The following is a 20,739-nucleotide window of genomic DNA, read 5'->3' on the forward strand; positions in this document are numbered from 1 at the left end:
AGAGAAAGAAGAGGTAGAGAGTCCACAATTTCTTCTCCAAAATGATTTTTATACTTCCTGGAGTCTGAGCAGCAGATCCTTGGCTGTAACCAGAAGTAAACATTGAGGCTGTACCCAAAGACTGCAGTGCTATTTGTCTTCATTACCAGTGGGGGTAGAGTGTGAGTGGAATGAACTGAAGGTTGAACATATAAGGCACTTAGAGGGCCGCTTCTTACCAGGCAGAGGAGGGAGAGTCTTCTGTTCAGCTCAAAGCTCACACTGTTCTCCATCCTCTTGGATGACTCAGGAGAATGGATCTTTTCAAAGGCATTAAAGGGACCTGCGGAAAGAAAAATGGTTTTAAAAGCATGATGAAATTTAAAGAAAAACAAAATAAAACTCCTGGCATCTGTGCCCTGAAACATCATCCAACTCCTATGATAAGTGCGTCAAGCACAGCCTTTCACTTGGGAGTGCTTGTGGTCCTGGCATTCTTCCCTCCTTGAAACTAGAGAGAACCATCCCTATGCCCAGGTCACTGAATGATAAAGTTTATGTTGCTACTACTGACACTGATTTTGCCCTGACCACAAAATGTGAGAAAGAGCTGGATTTCTGTGAGAAGCCACCAAGACTTGAATTTTAGAAGGTGGATTTTTTTTTGAACGATACATTATCACCCAAACCGCTCTTTTCTGGACAAGTGTATGAAGCCTAGAAAACATCTTAAAGCTGTAATCATAGGGGGCTAGTCTGTGCTAAATGGAATATCATAAGCTTCTTGCTGTAGCTGGGCCTCCAAAGTTTCAATCAGGTCAGAAGAGAAGGAATTAACCCTTTATAATCTGAAAAATGGGGTTTTGAAGATGATTTTTGCCCTTTAAAAAGAATTTTTTTTTGTCTTCAAGACTATCCAGAAAAGTCTTTAGAACATATATGGGCTCAGAAGCAAGGTTTCTTGTGACTGTATGTGTCTAAGTATTTCTATTGACCCTTTCCGGTCAAGGATCACTAAAGAGAAGAACATCTTAACCAGAAATGGCAGTGATGATTCACAAATACAAATGGAGGGTTTTTTTCTCACTAAGTAATTGAAAATAGTTTTTTATAGCCATCACTGAAACGCTTCTCTCAGTTCTAGAGGTCAGAGTTTACCTGCTATTATTCCCTAGGAAAGTACCTCGTATTTTTAGTAGGCTCTTTGGTTTGAAATGATAATAAGACAACCTGTCATTTTAAAGAATAAAAGTCACTGATGATTTATTGGGGATTAGGTAGGCTTCATTTATCTGGGTGGTGATGCTGAAATGGGGAAAGAATATGAGATATATTTCATCCCAAATGGCCTCTGATAATGTTCAACAGAGTGTCCATCTGTCTTTCTGGTGGTCCAACTACGGATTTCACAATGTTTTTATTTTTAAGTTTTTGTTGTGGCTTTGATTTGGCTCAGCTTCTAAGTACACGCACACATGGATTTGACTCCACTGAGGTGGCTCAACCTGGCCTTGAAGAAGTCACTTGGTAACAGAAAAAGTTTGCTTAGCTGTAAAATGATGGCTTCTCTGAGGTCCTTTCCTCAATTACAGCCAGTGTTCTGTTTATACTATTTACCTTTGCACCTATCTCCTGGTGAATAAGCTAGTCAGAGTGGAGAGGGAGGCTCTGAAAAGGTGGAAGAAGGGAAAATAGAAGTGAGGAATATTTTACTGCTTTCTTCTGGAAAGAGTTATTTTTATTTTTCGCTCAATTCTGATTTACAGTATATAAAAAAAAGAAGTGGCTAATCTACTTCATTATTTCTTTTACACCTAAGAAGGCTATATGAACATGTTTCTCAGGCTCATAAAGGAAAAAGAAGAAAAAGTGTATCTATTGCTATCTCATTTTCCTCAACAGCTGAAACATTTTCTCTAGGATTCCAGACCAGAATACAAATGTGAAGTTGAGAGGAAGATGTATTTGGAATGGGATATCAGCAACTTTACTACAGGACTAGACCTGCAGGGACATGCATCTCCTTTCCCTTATTTCCTCAAAAAGTAGAGTGTTGGACGTTGAAGACAGATTTCCAGTATACTCTATCAGTGTGGTAATGATTAAGCTGACTGGGCCAATATATATTTCTTCTAATAGACTAGGAAGGTACTTTTGGTTTCAGGACAACTAGTTAAATGTTTTTGTTTTTTATTACCTCTATACAAGAAGGGTCTATGCAACAACTCTTAAGTTAGTTGCACATAAGCACACATAGCCCTTTAACATGGATTTCTTACTTATAAGTAAAATTTGGGTAGGTATAAGCCTACAGATTGTTTTGAAAAAGTTATAATTGCAATTTGGCACAGTTGAGAGTTGCTCACTACTTGAACAACAGAAAGACTACCAGTCATCTTTTTATCATATTTTCAGAACTCACAGAGAAATGTAATTTTAAATATTGGGCCCTTAATGAAGACCCAGTTTTTCAGTAGTAAAACAACACAGTTGAAAATAGTACCCCATTAAGGTTTTAAACTGTCAGTCTTGATCCTTTTTAATTTGAATTGTTCTTCTTTCAGTTTATAATATGCAAACAATGTTATCATTAATATTCACTCAATCTGAGGCCTTCAGTGTAGCCAGATGCTAGCAGAGCAGCATCTCTGTGGAACCAAATACTCTCTGCATTAAGAAAACTGTCCATAATGAGTCTAGCTAAATTGCAGACAAAATGTAACCCCATCTCACATGGACTTAGCATTTACAGGAAAATTCATTAAATTAGCTCCAGAAAGAAAAGCAAAAGGGCACATTTATCTACATTGATGGAAATCATAGATATTTTTTTTAATGGAGACTCTAAGAGCCAGGGATGGATGGGATCCCAGTTTCTAAATGTCTATACATTGGAGACAGGATTGATTAGTCTTATTAGTCTGTGCTTTGTGTACTTAAAACATCCCAAGTTTCTTGTGCTAAAAGATTTATACATCATTTTATATTTATAACTCATTTCTATTCATTACTCTTCAGGACAGATGCAAGCAGGTTGTTCTGCTACTGGCCCCAGGTTTCAGAGAAGATGACAGCTGCCACTGAGAGATTATGTGATGGGATAGAAGCTTGCAAGTGGCAGCAGTAGGATTTTAACTGAGTTTTTCATGTCTCTTAGAATATGTGGTCAAAAGTGAAAGAGAAACTTTGGAGGTTCAGAAGATTTTGCTCAGATTAGATAAATTCCCCCAAACCTTGGTAGCTAGAACTTTACCCAGTATTGCTAGATCCTTAGAAGTCTACACTTGCCCTCAGAGCCCCCTTGGGGCTATGTGTTGTGGCTACTAAATTAGGAGAGTAGGTAGAGGAAATGGTTGCTCTCGATCAGCCCTGAACCTTCTCTCTATGTCATCATTCCCTGACACCCTATATTTAAAGATGGAGAGAAGAGGCCAACATAATAATATAATGTTAAGAGTTACCTATCAGGAAACAAAATGTAACTGTGATTTTCACCCACTCTCAAGTAAGAGGAAACAAGTGGGTGCTCCATTACATTGATTATCTTAAGACTCTATGTTGGAAATTTCACAGCAAAGGAAAGTTAACCATCACCATTTCTTACTGTAAGAATGGCTTTGCTCCCATATATGTGCTTTGGGAGCAACACACCATGAAACTGTCTTGGCATTTTTTCTAAAAATATTTTTTTCTGAGAATACTGTTCTGTGAAGTTAAAAAAATTTAATTGTGGTAAAATACACATAACATAAAATTACTATCTTAGCCATTTTAAGCGTACAGTTCAGTAGTATCAGGTAAATTCACATTGTTGTGCAACCAATCTCCAGAACTCCTCATCTTGGAAAACTGAAACTCTATATCCATTAAACTACAACTGCCCATTCCTCCCTCCTCTCAGGCTCTGACAACCACCATTCTACTTTTTGTATCTATGAATTTGACTACTCCAGATACTTCATGTAGGTGGAATCATACAGTATTTGTTTTTTTGTGACTGGCCAGTTATTTCACTTAGCATAATGTCATCAAGGTTCATTCACGTTGTAACATATGTCAGAATTTCCTTCCTTTTTAAGGCTGAATAATAATCCATTGTATGTTTATAACACATTTTTTAAAATCCATTCATCCACAGATGGACAGTTGGGTTGCTTCTACTTTTTGGCTATTGTGAATAATACTGCTATGAACAGGGTTATACAAATATCTCTCTGAGACTCTGCTTTCAATTATTTTGGATATATACTCAGAAGTGGAATTGCTGGATCATATGGTAATTCTATTTTTAATCTTTTGAGAAACTGCACATCTGTTTTCCATAATGGCTGTACCATTTTACATTCCTACCAGTGGTGCGTAAAGGTTCCAATTTCTCTACATCCTCATCAATATTTGTTACTTACTGTTTTTTTTAATAGTAGCCATCCTAATGGGTGTGAGGTGGTATTTCATTGTGGTTTTGATTTGCATTTAACTAATGATTAGTGATGTTGAGCATCTTTTTATATGCTTGTTGTGTTTTTATATCTTCTTTGGAGAAATGTCTATTCTAGTCCTTCGACTGTTTTTAAATCAGGGTTTCTGTTGTTGTTGTTTTTGTTAAGTTGAGATCTGTGAAGTTTTGTGGTAAAAGGACCTCATGGTCAAAGAGTATGGGAAACGCTGATTGTTTTATCACCTTAAAGACTGCCGTATACCTGCATCATGTTAAAGGCTCTGAGAATTACTGTGGTAAAGAAAGTTGCTAACTCTGTGTAACACGGTATTTTCCATACATAACTACCGTGGAATCATTTTACACTGAACATTTATTCCCATCTTGAGCCAGTGGGGAGCCACTGAATGCAATTTGTGAAAAGCTCTTCTAAGGGTTTAAAACAATAGTTCATGAAGAAACATTTCCATTTGAGAAGTAATAACTGTTATAGCAGGCTTCAGCATGCCGTGTCTCCTACCCAGACAAGCTTTTCTCTTTCATCACCTTGCAGATCGTTATTGAGTACTGACTCAGTGCTGCGGATATGGAAAAAATAAGTTTTAGCCACTTACTTCAAGAATCTCGATGGGGAGGTAAATAATTACAGTAGAATTTGGTAAAGATGTGGTGATAATGGTAAGACACATTATCTTAGGTTGTTTGGTCACAAGTAACAGAAAGCAAGACAAACTAGCTTTACCAAAAGAGAGGGGTGTGTTACAAGGATACAGAGGGGTCTTGTGAAACTCAAGGGCAGGAATGCAGCCAGTTTAAGGAAATATCTGGAAAGCAGCTAGGACTCTCTACTTGTCCTTTCTTCTCTCTGAGGATCTGTATAAATTTTCTACTATGCACAATATTCTTTTTATACGACTGCCATAAAGCCTTTTACTTTACATATTATAGTTGTATGCACTTGCAGAGAATATTTTGGTTTTTTTTTAAGTTCCAATTCTAAATTCCAAGGAAAGAGAATAACTAACTCAGTGTGTATCAAGTATCTATACATGGTTCAGTCAACTGTGGCCAGGGGGATGGAGTCGCTTATCAAAACATGACTGCTATGGACCTAACATCCTCTCTTACTTCATCTCCTGTCACTTCTGACATCCAGTCCCTGCTCTGCTGATGCCATAATGATTGTCTATTGAGAAAACCAAATATAATTAACATAAAAATTTTAATACTGATAAGGTAATTCTGAATAAACATTCAAAGGCTTACCTACATACCAGCAATAAATAATTCAAAATGTAGTGGAAAATTACAACCCATTTAAATAATAAAAATACAATTTAAATAAACATTATTCTTAACAAGAATATGCAAGACTAAAATTTTTTTAATTTAAATGACAAGCCATTGATCTTGGCCAAAATACCTAAATTGGGTTTTCCAGAAGTTGAATTTTGATACTCAGTTACTGCCATCCTTTATGCCTCTCTCTTTTATACCAACTTGGACAAAAAGTGAGAGTAGTCGTTGACGTGAACCACCTAGCTTCAATGAGACAGACAGCGGATATTCATTTGCTGACTTAGGCTGTCACCTGCCTTTATGTATGTTAGCAACTTGAACTAATTGTTGAGGTAATGAATAAGTAAGAGAGGATTTAGGCAATTTCAGGAAAGATAGATTAGCTCCCAGAAGCCAGAGAACGATAAATCAAAGTGGAATCCAGGTCTAAGAAGTTTGCAGAGAGCAAATTCATCACATACATAAAATATTTTAGTTAAATACTACTCACCTGAGGTTCTGTCTTTTCCCGATTTGCAATTTGAGAGGAAATTTGTAGATACAGAGAGGGAAATGTTTGGGAATAACGTTTTACATATTTCACAGGGAAGCATCTTCATCTTATGGTTTTTTAGAAAATTTATTCTATGAATGATTTCCCCCAAATATTATATTTTTACTATAGACATTAGACTGTTTTAACTTAGGTAACAAAAATGCTAAATTTGTTATCCCATTCTTTAAACCTGTTATATTACTCTGGTCTGCTACAATTTATGCTTTTCATTCACATAACTCTTCCTCTTCAAATAGTTTAAATTCATGAGGCTAGACAGTACTGCTTTTCTCTTATCCTGTGAAGCTTTTAACTCTAACACTGTGAAGGCCTCTTATTTTTTAAACATGCGAATTTCTTGAGGAATACAGTTTCTTTAATCCTAGGTGCTTTAGGTTTTATTACATTTCTTACTGCAGGCATTGGAAAATTATCATTTTTAAATGGCAATTAAGTGGAAGTATCACATTGTTTGCCATGTATTATTTAGACTCAAATATTATTCTTTGGCCAAGTAGAGAAAAAAAGTAATTTCAAGAGCAAACTAAGTGACTTTTTCCGCTTTTCATCTGAACTTGGGTATACATAGTAACTCCAATGATTAAGGTTGTAACAGCAGAAGTGCATAGGTTATTAAAACTCTCCTAATTGACAGTTTTAACAGAGAAGCATATGATTGGCATCATCAAATCTCTTGAAGACATTTTAACATGCAGACAGATTCATTCACTTATTGAATTCAACAAATTATATTGTCAACTGATTTCCAGCACTGAGGATTTTCCATCTATTCTTTAAAACAGGGGTGAGCAAACTATGGCCTGCAGGACAAATCCATCCAATTACTTGTTTTTTTGTAAATAAAATTTTAGTGGAATACCACTGACACCACCAAACTCATTCATTTACATTTTGTCTCTGGTTGCTTTGATGCTGCAACAACAGAGGTGATTAGTTACAAAAGAGACCATATTGACTGCAAAGCTGAAAACATTTAATATATGGCCCCTTAGAGAAAAACTTTGTAGAGAATTCCAGTTCTAGGCCCAAAATATAAAGATCTTGGAAGTTGTCATTCCTGTCCTTATAACTCCTGTCCTTTCAGCTGAGCAAACTGAAAGTTGATTACTTTTTAAGGACTCATCAGAGAACTAAGGCCACACAGCAAACTGCCATTCCCAAATCTGGGGGGACAGGTGCATGCAGAGTTACTGTCAAGATCTGTTTACCTGGATCAGAAGCCACTGGGTCATTACTAGTAGGAACACTCAAATAGTAATCTTCATTAATTACCAGAGCTTAAGTATGGGCTAGCATGAGCACAGGAAAATTCTGGAGTCTCTGGGCACACCCACACTTTCATAGAAATTACCTCCAAAAACATCACCAGTGTGAAATGCTGAGAAAAATGCCCTCAAGGCTCTGGCAAGGGGAGGAGAAGTGTAACCATTTTGAAATATGCCCAGAGTGTTCTCTATAACAAAGGTCTTGTCCCACAAGGGGGACAGACATTCTCTCATTCCAGCTACCTTTAGCCTTCCTGTCTCACCCAAGGAGGGAAAACTAAGGAACACTCATGAAGGTCACAACCTAGGGACACAGGTCCAATAAAAGACTGAGATTTAATCATAAGGTAATAGCATGCTTGCCCTCCCCTACCCCTTATCACTACATCAAACAGGAATCCAATAAACCAGCAGTGAATCAAGCCGAATGAGCTACAAGACAGACTCTCTCTGAGAAGGAGTATTTAGGGAAGGTTAAAGTCTATAGGTGAGAAAAAGACAAGGACACAAGAGGAATTTGAATCCTCTGGCCTCTAGTGCTGCAGCAAACATTAAACACAGCCCAACTCCTAACCAGATTAACATAAAACATCACACTAAAGGCCTGTTTCCCTCAGCTTCTATTACTTGATAAATCATATCCAGCTTTCAACAAAAATTAAAAAGGCATTCTAAAAGGCAAAAAAAAAGTTCTGAAGAGACTACACAAATATCACAACCACATTCAGAAATGACAGAAATGTTGGAATTATCAGACAAGGAATTTAAAATAATTATGATTAATATCTTAAAGGTTCTAATGAAAAAAGTAGATAACATGCAGGAATATGGGTAATGTAAGCAGACACATGGAAATTCTTAGAATGAATTAAAAAAATACTAGAAAAATTTAAAAAGCACTGAAATGGAAATGAATGTCTTTGACAAAGCTGAGGAGAGAATCAGTGAGCTTCAAAATAGGTCCATAGAAACCTCCCTAATGGAAACAAAATATTCAAGAACTGTGGGACAACTTCAAAAAGTGTAACATACTTGTAATAAGAAAACCAAAAGGAGAAGAGAGAACAGAGCAGAAGAAATATTTGAAGTAAGAATACCAAGAATTATCAAAAATTAATGACAGAAACCAAACCACAGATCCAGGAAGCTCAGAGAACATCAAGCAGATGAATACCAAAAATGCCATACCTATTTATATTATATTTAAACTGCAGAAACCAAAGACAAAGAAAATCTGAAAGAAACCAGAGGGGGAAAAACATTTTATCTATAGAGGAACAAGGATAAGAATTACAGTATACATCTTGTCAGAAACCATGCAAGCAAGAATGAAATATTTCAAGTGCTGAAAGAATAAAACGCCAGCTCAGAATTCTATATCCAGCAAAGTTATCCTTCAAAAGTGAAAGAGAACTACTTTCTCATACAGACAATAACTGAGAGAATTCATTTCCAGCAGACCTACCTTGCAAGAAATATTTTAAAAAGTTCTTCAGGGAGAAGTGAGATGATATAGATTAGAAACTTGAATCAAAATAAGGAAAGGAAGAGTGTTAAAGAAGCAATAAGTGAAGGAAAATAAAATAGTTTAATTTTTAATTCTTTATTGAACTAAAATATGACTCTTTGTATAAAGTACTACTAGTAACAATGGATAGGTGAACTGAATGACAGCAATATCATAAGGGATGATGTGAGGGAGGAATTGGGAATACTCAGTTATAGTGCACCTACACTACAACTGAAGCCTTATAGTGTTATTTGAAGGTGGATTTATACTAGTTAAAAATATGTATTGCAAATGCTAGAAAAAACTGCTAAAATTTATAGAAGTAAGCATAATTGATATGTTAAGACTGGAGATAAAATGGAATCATATGAAATAACCAATTTAAACCAGAGAAGGCAGGAAAAAAGAGGAGAAAAAAAAGAAACAAAATAAGTAAATCAATAAAAAGCAATTACATGATAGATTTTAACCAGCTACATCAATAATCACTTTAAATGTGAATGGTAAAGTGAGAGAGTGGCATGGGCATATATACACTACCAAACATAAAATAGATAGCTAGTGGGAAGCAGCCGCATAGCACAGGGAGATCAGCTCGGTGCTTTGTGACCACCTAGAGGGGTGGGATAGGGAGGGTGGGAGGGAGGGAGACACAAGAGGGAAGAGATATGGGAACATACATATATGTATAACTGATTCTCTTTGTTATAAAGCAGAAACTATCACACCATTGTAAAACAATTATACTCCAATAAAGATGTTAAAAAAATGTGAATGGTATAAATACAACAATTAAAAGACAGAGATTTTCAGAGTGGACTACAAAAAAAGACTCACCACTATGCTATCTATAAGAAACCCACTTTAAAAATAAAGATTCAGATAAGTTAAAAGTAAAGGGATGGAGAAAGATGTACTATAAGAACACTAACAGGAAAAGATGGAGTAGCTACATTATTTTTAGATAAAGCAGACTTCAGAGTAAGAAAATTATCAAGGATAAAGAAGGACACTACCTAATGATAAGGGAATAAGTTCTCTAAGAAGAGAATAATGTCTGTTCACCTAACAAGAGAGGGTCAAATATATGAGGCAAAAACTGGCAGAACTGAAAGAAGAAACAGAAATCCAATACTGTATTTGGAGACTAGACATCTGCCTACAACAGTAATTGATAGCTCAAGCAGTCAGAATATAGGTAAGGAAAGGTTGATCAACTTGATCTAACTGACATTTATGAAATACTTCCAACAACAACAGAAAACACATTCTTCTCAAGCTCACATGGAACTCAACAAAACAGAACAGGTTTGGGGCCATAAAACACATATTAACAAATTTAAAAGAATTGATATCATACTCTGAGTTATATTACTCAGACTACAATGGAACTGAATTAGAAAACAATAACAAAAAGATAGCTGGAAAATCCCCCAATATTAGGAAATTAAACAACATACTTCTCAACACCACAAAGGTCAAAGAAGACTCAAGAGAAAAGAAAAACTCTTTTGAACTAAATGAAAATACAACTTACCAAAATTTGTGGGATACAGCAAAAGCAATAGTTAGAGGGAAATTTATAGCACTAAAAACACATATTAAAAAGAAGAAAGTGTTAAAATCAATAACCTAAGTAAGCATCTACTTTAGGAAATTGAGAAAGAAAAAAATTAACCCTAAAGCAAGAAGAAAAGAAATAATATAGATTAGAGTAGAAATCAGTGAAATTAAAGACAGGAAAACAGGGCTTCCCTGGGGGCGCAGTGGTTGAGAGTCCGCCTGCCGATGCAGGGGACACGGGTCTGTGCCCCGGTCTGGGAAGATTCCACATGCTGCAGAGCAGCTGGGCCCGTGAGCCATGGCCGCTGAGCCTGCGCGTCCAGAGCCTGTGCTCCGTAATGGGAGAGGCCACAACAGTGAGAGGCCCGCATACCGAAAAAAAAGAAAAAAAGACAGGAAAACAATAGACAAGATGAATGAACCAAAAGTTGGTTCTTTGAAGAGATGAAAAATATTGATAAATATTGATAAATCTCTCCAGGCTAACCAAGAAAAAAATGAGAAGGCAATAAATTGTCAATATTAGATAATAAAGGAATACTGTAAACAATTCAGTGCTCCCACCCCCAATTTCATAACTTAGATGAAATAAACAAATCCCTTGAAATACACAAACGACCAAAATTTACATGGAGAAATTGATTATCCACATAGGCATATGTATTTCAAAGAAATTGAATCCATAATTAATATCCTTCCAAAAAAAAAAAAACACCAGGCCCAGATGGTTTCACTTGTGAATTCTACCAAATATTTAAGGATGAAATGATACCAATTTTCCATAATCTCTTCCAAAAAATAGAGGCAGAGGAAATGTTTCTGAACTCATTCTATGAGGCCAGCATTACTCTAATAACAAAACCAGATAAACCCATTATAAGAAAGGAAAACTACAGACTATTATCTCTCATGAAAGTAGATACAAAATTCCTCAAAATAATACTGCACAACGTATAAAAGTATTTTAACACCATGACCAATGGAGATTTACTGTAGTTGTGTAAATGTATTTATATACTAAAAAATCAATCAATTCAATAATACACCGCATTAAGAAACTAAATAAGAAAAATCATATTATTATATAAATTGATAGATTAAAAAATTGGATAAAATTCAATACCCATTCACGATAAAAATTCTCAGCAAACTTGAAATATAAGGGAACTTCCTAAACTTGATAAAGAACAACTACAAAATACCTATAGCTAATATCATACTTAATGGTGATAAACTGGACATTCTTCCCCTAAGATTGGGAACAAAGCAAGGATGTCCTATCTTATTTCTGCTATTTAACATCACATTGGAAGGCCTAATCAGTGCAAAAAGACAAGAAAATCAAGTAACTGTTATATGTATTTAGAAGGAAGAGGAAATAAAACTGTTTACAGATTACATGATTGTCTGTGTAGAAAATTCCAAAGAGTAAAAAAACCAAAGAAACTCCTGGATGTAAAAGTGAGTACTGAAATTCAAAACTAGAGGAGGAACCAAGATGGCAGAGTAGAAGGACGTGCTGTAAAAATAAAATACAGTGTGTGTGTGTGTATGTGTGTGTGTGTGTGAAAAAATAAATAAATAAAATTCAAAACTAAAAATAAATAAATAAATAAAAGTATTTATTTTAGAGATTAATCCCTTGTTGGTTGCTTTGTTTGCAAATATTTTCTCCCATTCTGAGGGCTGTCTTTTTGTTTTCTTTATGGTTTCCTTTGCTGTGCAAAAGCTTTTAAGTTTCATTAGGTCCCATTTGTTTATTTTTGTTTTTATTTTCATTACTCTAGGAGGTGCATCAAAAAAGATCTTGCTGTGATTTATGTCAAAGAGTGTTCTGCCTATGTTTTTTTTATAGTGTCTGGCCTTACATTTAATTCATTTTGAGTTTATTTTTGTGTATGGTGTTAGGGAGTGTTCTAATTTCATTCTTTTACATGTAGCTGTCCAGTTTTCCCAGCACCACTTATTGAAGAGGCTGTCTTTGCTCCACTGTATATTCTCCCCTCCTTTGTCATAGAGTAGGTGATCATAGGTGCATGGGTTTATCTCTGGGCTTTCTATCCTGTTCCATTGATCTATATATCTGTTTTTATGCCAGTACCATACTGTTTTGACTACTGTAGCTTTGTAGCATAGTCCGAAGTCAGGGAGCCTGATTCTTCCAGCTCTGTTTTTCTTTGTCAAGACTGTTCTGGGAGAGAGAAGCCAAGATGGCAGTGGAGTAGGAAGATGTGGAGTTCATCTCTCTCCACAAATGCATCAAGAATACATCTACAGATGGAATAATTCTCAAAGAACACTAGCTGAACACCAGAAGAAGACCTTGGACACTGAAAGGACAAGAAAGATCCCCACATAACCAGACAGGATGAAAGAAAGAAGGGAAAAAGAGGAGAGCAAGCGGGATGGGATCTGTGCACCTGAGTGGGAGCTGAAGCAAAGGAGAGGTTCCCACATCTGGGGAAGACCCCTCACCAACAGGGAAATCAGTTGGGACAGAAAGGGAGCATTTGAGGCTGTCAGAGGAGGGTGAAACGGCTGGTCTGGGGGCAGACAGGACAGAGTGAGACCTACACAGATGGTCTGTGCCACAGCCCTGCGCACCCCAGACTGGGACGTGTGTATGCCAGTGCACATGGGCTGAGAGCTGGAACATGGGGATTGGAGAGAAAACCCAGGGAGAGGACTGCTGTTGGCTCTGAGGAGACAGCCTGGGGGGATGGGAGGGAGGAAATCCGCAAATGGGAATGCATGTGGAGGGAACCCACACTGCCATAGAAGCAAGGCACCACTGTTCAGTGATGTGCAGGGGGTGGAGCCACTATTGCAGCCTCTCTCCCCCCATGCACCGGCCCCCTGCCCTGCCAGGCACTAGGAAATGACCCCACCAGGGCTGACCTTTTCATGCTTGCCACCAGGCACTAGGAAAAGCCCCCACTAGGGCTGGCCTTCTTGCCAGCCACCAGGTGCTAGGAAAGGCTCCCACTAGGGCCAAATCTCTCGCACTCATGGCCACTGACTTCCCCGTGCACCTGTCTCCACTGGGGTCCCCACAACCCAGCCAACCATGCCACCTCCATACCCTGTCCTCACTGGGGAAGACCTGAGTGCTCCAGGGCAGCCTCGGGAACAGACTCCTGTAGGTGGCCCACACACAGAGGTGGGGCTAAGACCACAGCTGAGCCCCAGGGGCTGGGCTACTAAGGAAGAGGAACGAAAATCTTTCTGTGCAGCTGCACAAACCACAGATTAAATCCCCACGATCAGCTTGGTAAACCCTGCATCTATGGAATATCTGAATGGATGAGTGTTCCCACAACTGAAACTGGTCTAGCTCTAGCAAGTGTGGACTTTGGGGACTAGTAGATGTGGGAGTTGAGCCAGGTCAGAATCTGAGTTGCCCCACAGTGCACACAGAGGGACCAGAGACCTACCTACAGGTTTTGGAGGGCCTCCTGGGGAGGCAGAGTTTGGCTGTGACTCACAGTGGGGGGCAAGGACACTGACAGCTGAGACCCAAGGAAAATATAATTATTACTAGTTTTTATGTTTTGTTCTGTTTTTATTTTTATTGCATTTTTGAATTTTAAAATATTTTTATATAGTTCTACCTCTACATTACTTTTTTGTTTTTCTGTGTTTTTCTCCTTGTTTTATTCTCTTTCCTTTGTTCTTTTTTTGTATTTACCTTTTTCCCCCTTGTTCTATTTCTTCCTATCTTCTTTATCTTTTTTAATCATTTTTGTGTGTTTCTTCTCTTCGCTTTTTCCTTCAGTTTGCATTCTGCTTTGTTTTGTTTTATATTTCTGTTTCTGATAGTTTTTTTTTTTTTTTGCGGTATGCGGGCCTCTCACTGTTGTGGCCTCTCCCATTGCGGAGCACAGGCTCTGGACGTGCAGGCTCAGCAGCCATGGCTCACAGGCCTAGCCGCTCCGTGGCATGTGGGATCTTCCCGGACTGGGGCATGAACCTGTATCCCCTACATTGGCAGGCGGACTCTCAACCACTGCGCCACCAGGGAAGCCCGATAGTTTTGTTATTAATTGTTTGATTTCATTTTGGGATTCCCTGTCTGGTTGTTCTCTTGCTTTTTATTTTTTCTGTTTTTGTTTCTAATTTTGTATGTGTGTGTGTTTCTTTGTTTTTGACTGTTTGGTTTTGCTTTTACCATTTGTCTGGGGTTTTGTTTGTCTGTTTGCTTGTTTGTTTTTAATTGTTGCTCTTGCTGTTAGCTTCTTTTTGTATCTGCTATTTCTCTTGGGTTTTCTTTGTTTGTTTGTTTTCATCCTGCCCATTTTTTCTTTCTTTTTTCTTTTCTTTCTTCTCCTCTTTTTTTGCTGAACTGTGTGACTTGTGGGGTCTTGGTTCTAAAGCCAGGGTTTGGGCCTGAGCCTCTGGGGTGGGAGTGCCGAGTCCAGGAAGCTGGAACGCCAGAGAATTCCTGGCCCCAGGGAATATTAACTGGTAAGAGCTCTTACATAGGTCTCCATCTCAACTCCAACACCGGGCTCCATGCAGCTGCCTGAAGGCTCCGGTCCTGAACACCAAATGCCAAACAACAAGCAAGACAGGAACACAAACCCACCCATCAGCAGACAGGCTGCTTAAAGTCATACTAAGCCCACAGACACCCCAAAACACACCACCTGATGTAGCCCTGCCCGTCAGAGGGAAAAGATCCAGCTCCACTCACCAGAAGGCAGGTACCAGTTCCTCCCACCAGGAAGCTTACATAAGCCCCTGGACTAACCTCACCCAGTCGGGGCAGACACCAGAAGCAAGATGAAACACAACCCTGCAGCCTGTGGAAAGGAGACCTCAAACACAGTGAGTTAGACAAAATGAGAAAACAGAGAAATATGCTGCAGACAAAGGAGCAAGGTAATAACCCACAAAACCAAACAAATGAAGAGACAATAGGCAATCTACCTGAAGAAGAATTCAGAGTAATGAGAGTAAAGATGACCCAAAATCTCGGAAACAGAATGGAGAAAATACAGGAAACATTTAACAAGGACCTAGAAGAACTAAAGAACAAAAAATAGTGATGAACAACACAATAACTGAAATGAAAAATATACTAGAAGGAATCAATAGCAGAATAACTGAGGCAGAAGAACAGCTAAGTGAGCTGGAACATAGAATGGTGGAAATAACGGCCACGGAGCAGAATAAAGAAAAATGAAAAGAATTGAGGACAGTCTCAGAGACCTCTGGGACAACATTAAACACACCAACATTCGAATTATAGGGGTCCCAGAAGAAGAAGACAAAAATAAAGGGACTGAGAAAATATTGGAAGAGATTATAGTTGAAAACTTCCCTAATATGGGAAAGGAAATAGTCAATCAAGTCCAGGAAGCACAGAGAGTCCCATACAGGATAAATCCAAGGAGAAACACACCAAGACACATATTAATCAAACTATCAAAAATTAAATACAAAGAAAAAATATTAAAAGCAGCAAGGGAAAAGCAATAAATAACATACAAGGGAATCCCCACAAGGTTATCAGCTGATCCTTCAGCAGAAACTCTGCAGGCCGGAAGGGAGTGGCAGGATATATTTAAAGTGATGAAAGGTAAAAACCTACAACCAAGATTACTCTAGCCAGCAAGGCTCTTATCCGGATTTGACAGACAAAACAAAAGCTTTACAGACAAGCAAAAGCTAAGAGAATGCAGCACCACCAGACCAGCTTTGCAACAAATGCTAAAGGAACTTCTCTGGGCAGGAAACACAAGAGAAGAAAAGACCTACAAAAACAAACCCAAAACAATTAAGAAAATGGTAATAGCAACATACATATCGATAATTACCTTAAATGTAAATGGATTAAATGCTCCAACCAAAAGACATAGACTGGCTGAATGGATACTAAAAAAAAGACCCGTATATATGTTGTCTCCAAGAGACCCACTTCTGATGTAGGGACACATACAGATTGAAAGTGAGGAGATGGAAAAAAATATCCCATTCAAATGGAAAAGAAAAGAAAGTTGGAGTAGCAATACTCATATCAGACAAAATAGACTTTAAAATAAAGACTGTCACAAGAGACAAGGAAGGACAATACATAATGATTAAGGGATCAATCCCAGAAGAAGATACAGAAATTGTAAATATTTATGCACCCAACATAGGAGCACCTCAATACATAAGGCAAATGCTAACAGCCATAAAAGGGGAAACTGACAGTAACACAATAATAGTGGGGGACTCTAACAAGCCACTTACACCAACAGATAGATCATCCAGACAGAAAATTAATAAGGAAATGCAAGCCTTAAACGACACATTAGACCAGATAGACTTAATTTATACTTACAGGGCATTCCAAAAGCAGAATACACTTTCTTCTCAAGTGCACATGGAACATTCTCCAGGATCGATCACATCTTGTGTCACAAATCAAGCCTTGGTAAATTTAGGAAAATTGAAATTGTATCAAACATCTTTTCTGAACAAAACACTATGAGATTAGAAATCAATTACAGGGCAAAAACCCTGTAAAAAACATAAACACGCGGAGGCTAAACAATATGCTACTAAGTAAGCAAGAGATAACTGAAGAAATCAAAGAGGAAATAAAAAAATACCTAGAGACAAATGACAATGAAAACACGACGACCCCAAACCTATTAGATGCACCAAAAGAGGGAAGTTTATAGCAACACAATCCTACCTCAAGAAACAACAAACATCTCAAATAAACAACCTAAACTTATATCCAAAGCAACTAGAGAAAGAAGAACAAACAAAACCCAAAGTTAGTAGAAGGAAAGAAATCAGAAAGATTAGAGAAGAACTAAATGAAAAAGAAATGAATGAAACAATAGCAAAGATCAATGAAACTAAAAGCTGGTTATTTGAGAAGATAAACAAAACTGATATACCTTTAGCCAGACTCATCAACAAAAAAAGGGACAGGACTCAAATCAATAAAATTTAGAAATGAAAAGGGAGAAGTTACAACTGAAACTGCAGAAATTCAAAGGATCATAAGAGACTACTACAAGCAACTATATGCCAATAAAATGAACAGTCTGGAAGAAATGGACAAATTCAAATTCTTAGAAATGTACAACCTGCCAAGACTGAATCAGGAAGAAATAGAAAATATGAACAGACCAGTCACAAGTAATGAAATTGGAACTGTGATTAAAGTCTTCCAACAAAAGTCCAGGACTAGATGGCTTCACAGGTGAATTCTATCAAACATTTAGAGAAGAGCTAATACCTATCCTTCTCAAACTCTTCAAAAAAATGCAGAGGGAGGAACACTCCCTAACTCATCCTATGAGGCCACCATCACTCTGATACCAAAACTAAAGATATCACAAAAAAAGAAAATTACAGGCCAATATCACTGATGAACACAGATGCAAAAATCCTCAACAAAATACTAGCAAACTGAATCCAACAACATACTAAAAGGATCATACACCATGATCAAGTGGGATTTATCTCAGGGATGCAAGGATTCTTCAATATATGCAAATCAATCAATGTGGTACATCATATTAACAAACTGAAGAATAAAAACCATATGATCATCTCAATAGATGCAGAAAAAACTTTCGACAAAATTCAACACCCATTTATGACAAAAAATCTCCAAATAGTGGGCATAGAGGGAACCTACCTTAACATAACAAAGGCCATATATGACAAACACAGAGCAAACATTATTCTCAATGGTGAAAAACTGAAAGCATTTCCTCTAAAATCAGGAACAAGACAAGGTTGCCCACTCTCGCCACTATTATTCAACATAGTTTTGGAAGTTTTAGCCACAGAAATGAAAGAAGAAAAAGAAATAAATAGAATCCAAACCGGCAAAGAAGAATTAAAACTGTCACTGTTTGCAGATGACATGATACTATACATAGAAATTCCTAAAGATTCCACCAGAAAACTACAAGAACTAATCAATGAATTTAGTAAAGTCACAGGATACAAATTTAATACACAGAAATCTCTTGCATTCCTATACACTGAAAAAGAAAGATCAGAAAGAGAAGTTAAGGCAACAATCCCATTTACCATTGCAAAAAAGAATAAAATACCAAGGAATAAACCTACCTAAGGAGGCAAAAGACCTTTACGCAGAAAACTATAAGATACTGATGAAAGAAATCAAAGACAACACAAACAGATGGAGAGATATACGATGTTCTTGGATTGGAAGAATCAACATTGTGAAAATGACTCTACTATCCAAAGCAATCTACAGATTCAATGCAATCCCTATCAAATTACCACTGGCATTCTTCACAGAACTAGAACAAAAAATTATACAGTTTGTATGGAAACATGAAACACCTCAAATAGCAAAAGCAGTCTTGAGGGAAAAAAAAAAAAAAACGGGGCTTGAGGAATCAGGCTCCCTTACTTTAGACTACACTACAGGGCTACAGTAATCAAGAGTGTATGGTACTGGCACAAAAACACAAATATAGATCAATGGAACAGGATAGAATGTCCAGAGATAAACCCACGCACCTATGGTCACCTAATCTATGATAAAGGAGGCAAGAATATACAAAGGAGCAAAGACAGCCTCTTCAATAAGTGGTGCTGGGAAAACTGGACAGCTACGTGTAAAAGAATGAAATTAGAACACTCCCTAACACCATACACAAAAATAAACTCAAAATGCATTAAAGACCTAAATGTAAGGCCAGACACTATAAAACTCTTAGAGGAAAATATAGGCAGAACACTCTATGACATAAATCACAGCAAGATCCTTTTTGACCCACCTCCTAGGGAAAGGGAAATAAAAACAAAAATAAACACATGGGACCTAATGCAACTTAAAATCTTTTGCACAGCAAAGGAAACCATAAACAAGACTGAAAGACAAGCCTCAGAATGGGAGAAAATATTTGCAAATGAAGCAACTGACAAAGGATTAATCTCCAAAATTTACAAGCAGCTCATGCAGCTCAATATCAAAAAAACAAACCACCCAATCCAAAAATGGGCAGAAGACCTAAATAGACATTTCTCCAAAGAAGATATACAGATTGCCAACAAACACATGAAAGGATGCTCAACATCACTAATTATTAGAGAAATGCAAATCAAAACTACAGTGAGATATCACCTCACACTGGTCAGAATGGCCATCATCAAAAAATCTACAAACAATAAATGCTGGAGAGGGTGTGGAGAAAAGGGAACCCTCTTCCACTGTTGGATGGAATATAAATTGACATAGCCACTATGGAAAACAATATGGAGGTTCCTTAAAAACCTAAAAATAGAACTACCATATAACCCAACAATCCCACTACTGGGCATGTACCCAGAGAAAACCATAATCAAAAAAACACAGGCACCCCAATGTTCATAGAAGCATTATTTACAATAGCCAGGACATGGAAGCAACCTAAATGTCCATCAACAGAGGAATGGAATAAAGAAGATGTGGTACATATATACAATGGAATATTACTCAGCCATAAAAAGGAATAAAATTGGGTCATTTGTAGAGATGTGGATGGATCTAGATAGTGTCATACAGAGTGAAGTAAGACAGAAAGGGAAAAGCAAATATCACATAATAACGTATATATGTGGAATCTAGAAAAATGGTATAGATGATCTTATTTACAAAGGAGAAATAGAGACACAGACGTAGGGAACAAATATATGGATACCAAGGGGAAAGGGGTGGGGTGGGAGGAATTGGGAAACTGGGATTGACACATATACATTATTGATACTATGTAAAAATAGACAACTAATGGGAACCTACTGTATAGCACAGAGAACTCTACCTAATGCACTGTGGTAACTTAAATTGGAGGGAAGTCCAAAAGGGAGGGGATATCTGTATGTGTATGGCTGATTAACTTTGCTGTGCAATGGAGGCTAACACAACACTGTAAAGCAGCCGTACTCCAATAAAAATTAAAAAAAAAAAAAAAACTGACCCCAGTAAGTAACCTTTCTCCTGAAACATGACTGAAGCATTGTCATTGAGGCTGATTTTCCTCCCAAATTGTATATTAAGCAGACTGCATTTGATTCAGCCACTGTTGAACTGACATTTAACGTCTTGAGCATTTGCATGATCCCCTGTTAAAGAGTTAAAGGCTTGTCAAAATGATTGTGTAAC

General features: G+C 37.4%; 1 long non-coding RNA gene across 1 annotated transcript in view; it reads right to left on the minus strand.

Annotated features, from left to right (window-relative positions):
- Positions 1-20,739, minus strand: part of LOC117197863 (uncharacterized) — a 438,027-nt gene that overhangs the window by 102,818 nt on the left and 314,470 nt on the right. Inside the window, exon 5 of the long non-coding RNA XR_004478768.2 lies at positions 219-322. This is a non-coding gene — a long non-coding RNA (uncharacterized LOC117197863). The remainder of the gene's footprint in view (positions 1-218; positions 323-20,739) is intronic.

The sequence above is a fragment of the Orcinus orca genome, chromosome X (genome assembly GCF_937001465.1).
Source record: "Orcinus orca chromosome X, mOrcOrc1.1, whole genome shotgun sequence".
Lineage (NCBI taxonomy): Eukaryota > Metazoa > Chordata > Mammalia > Artiodactyla > Delphinidae > Orcinus > Orcinus orca.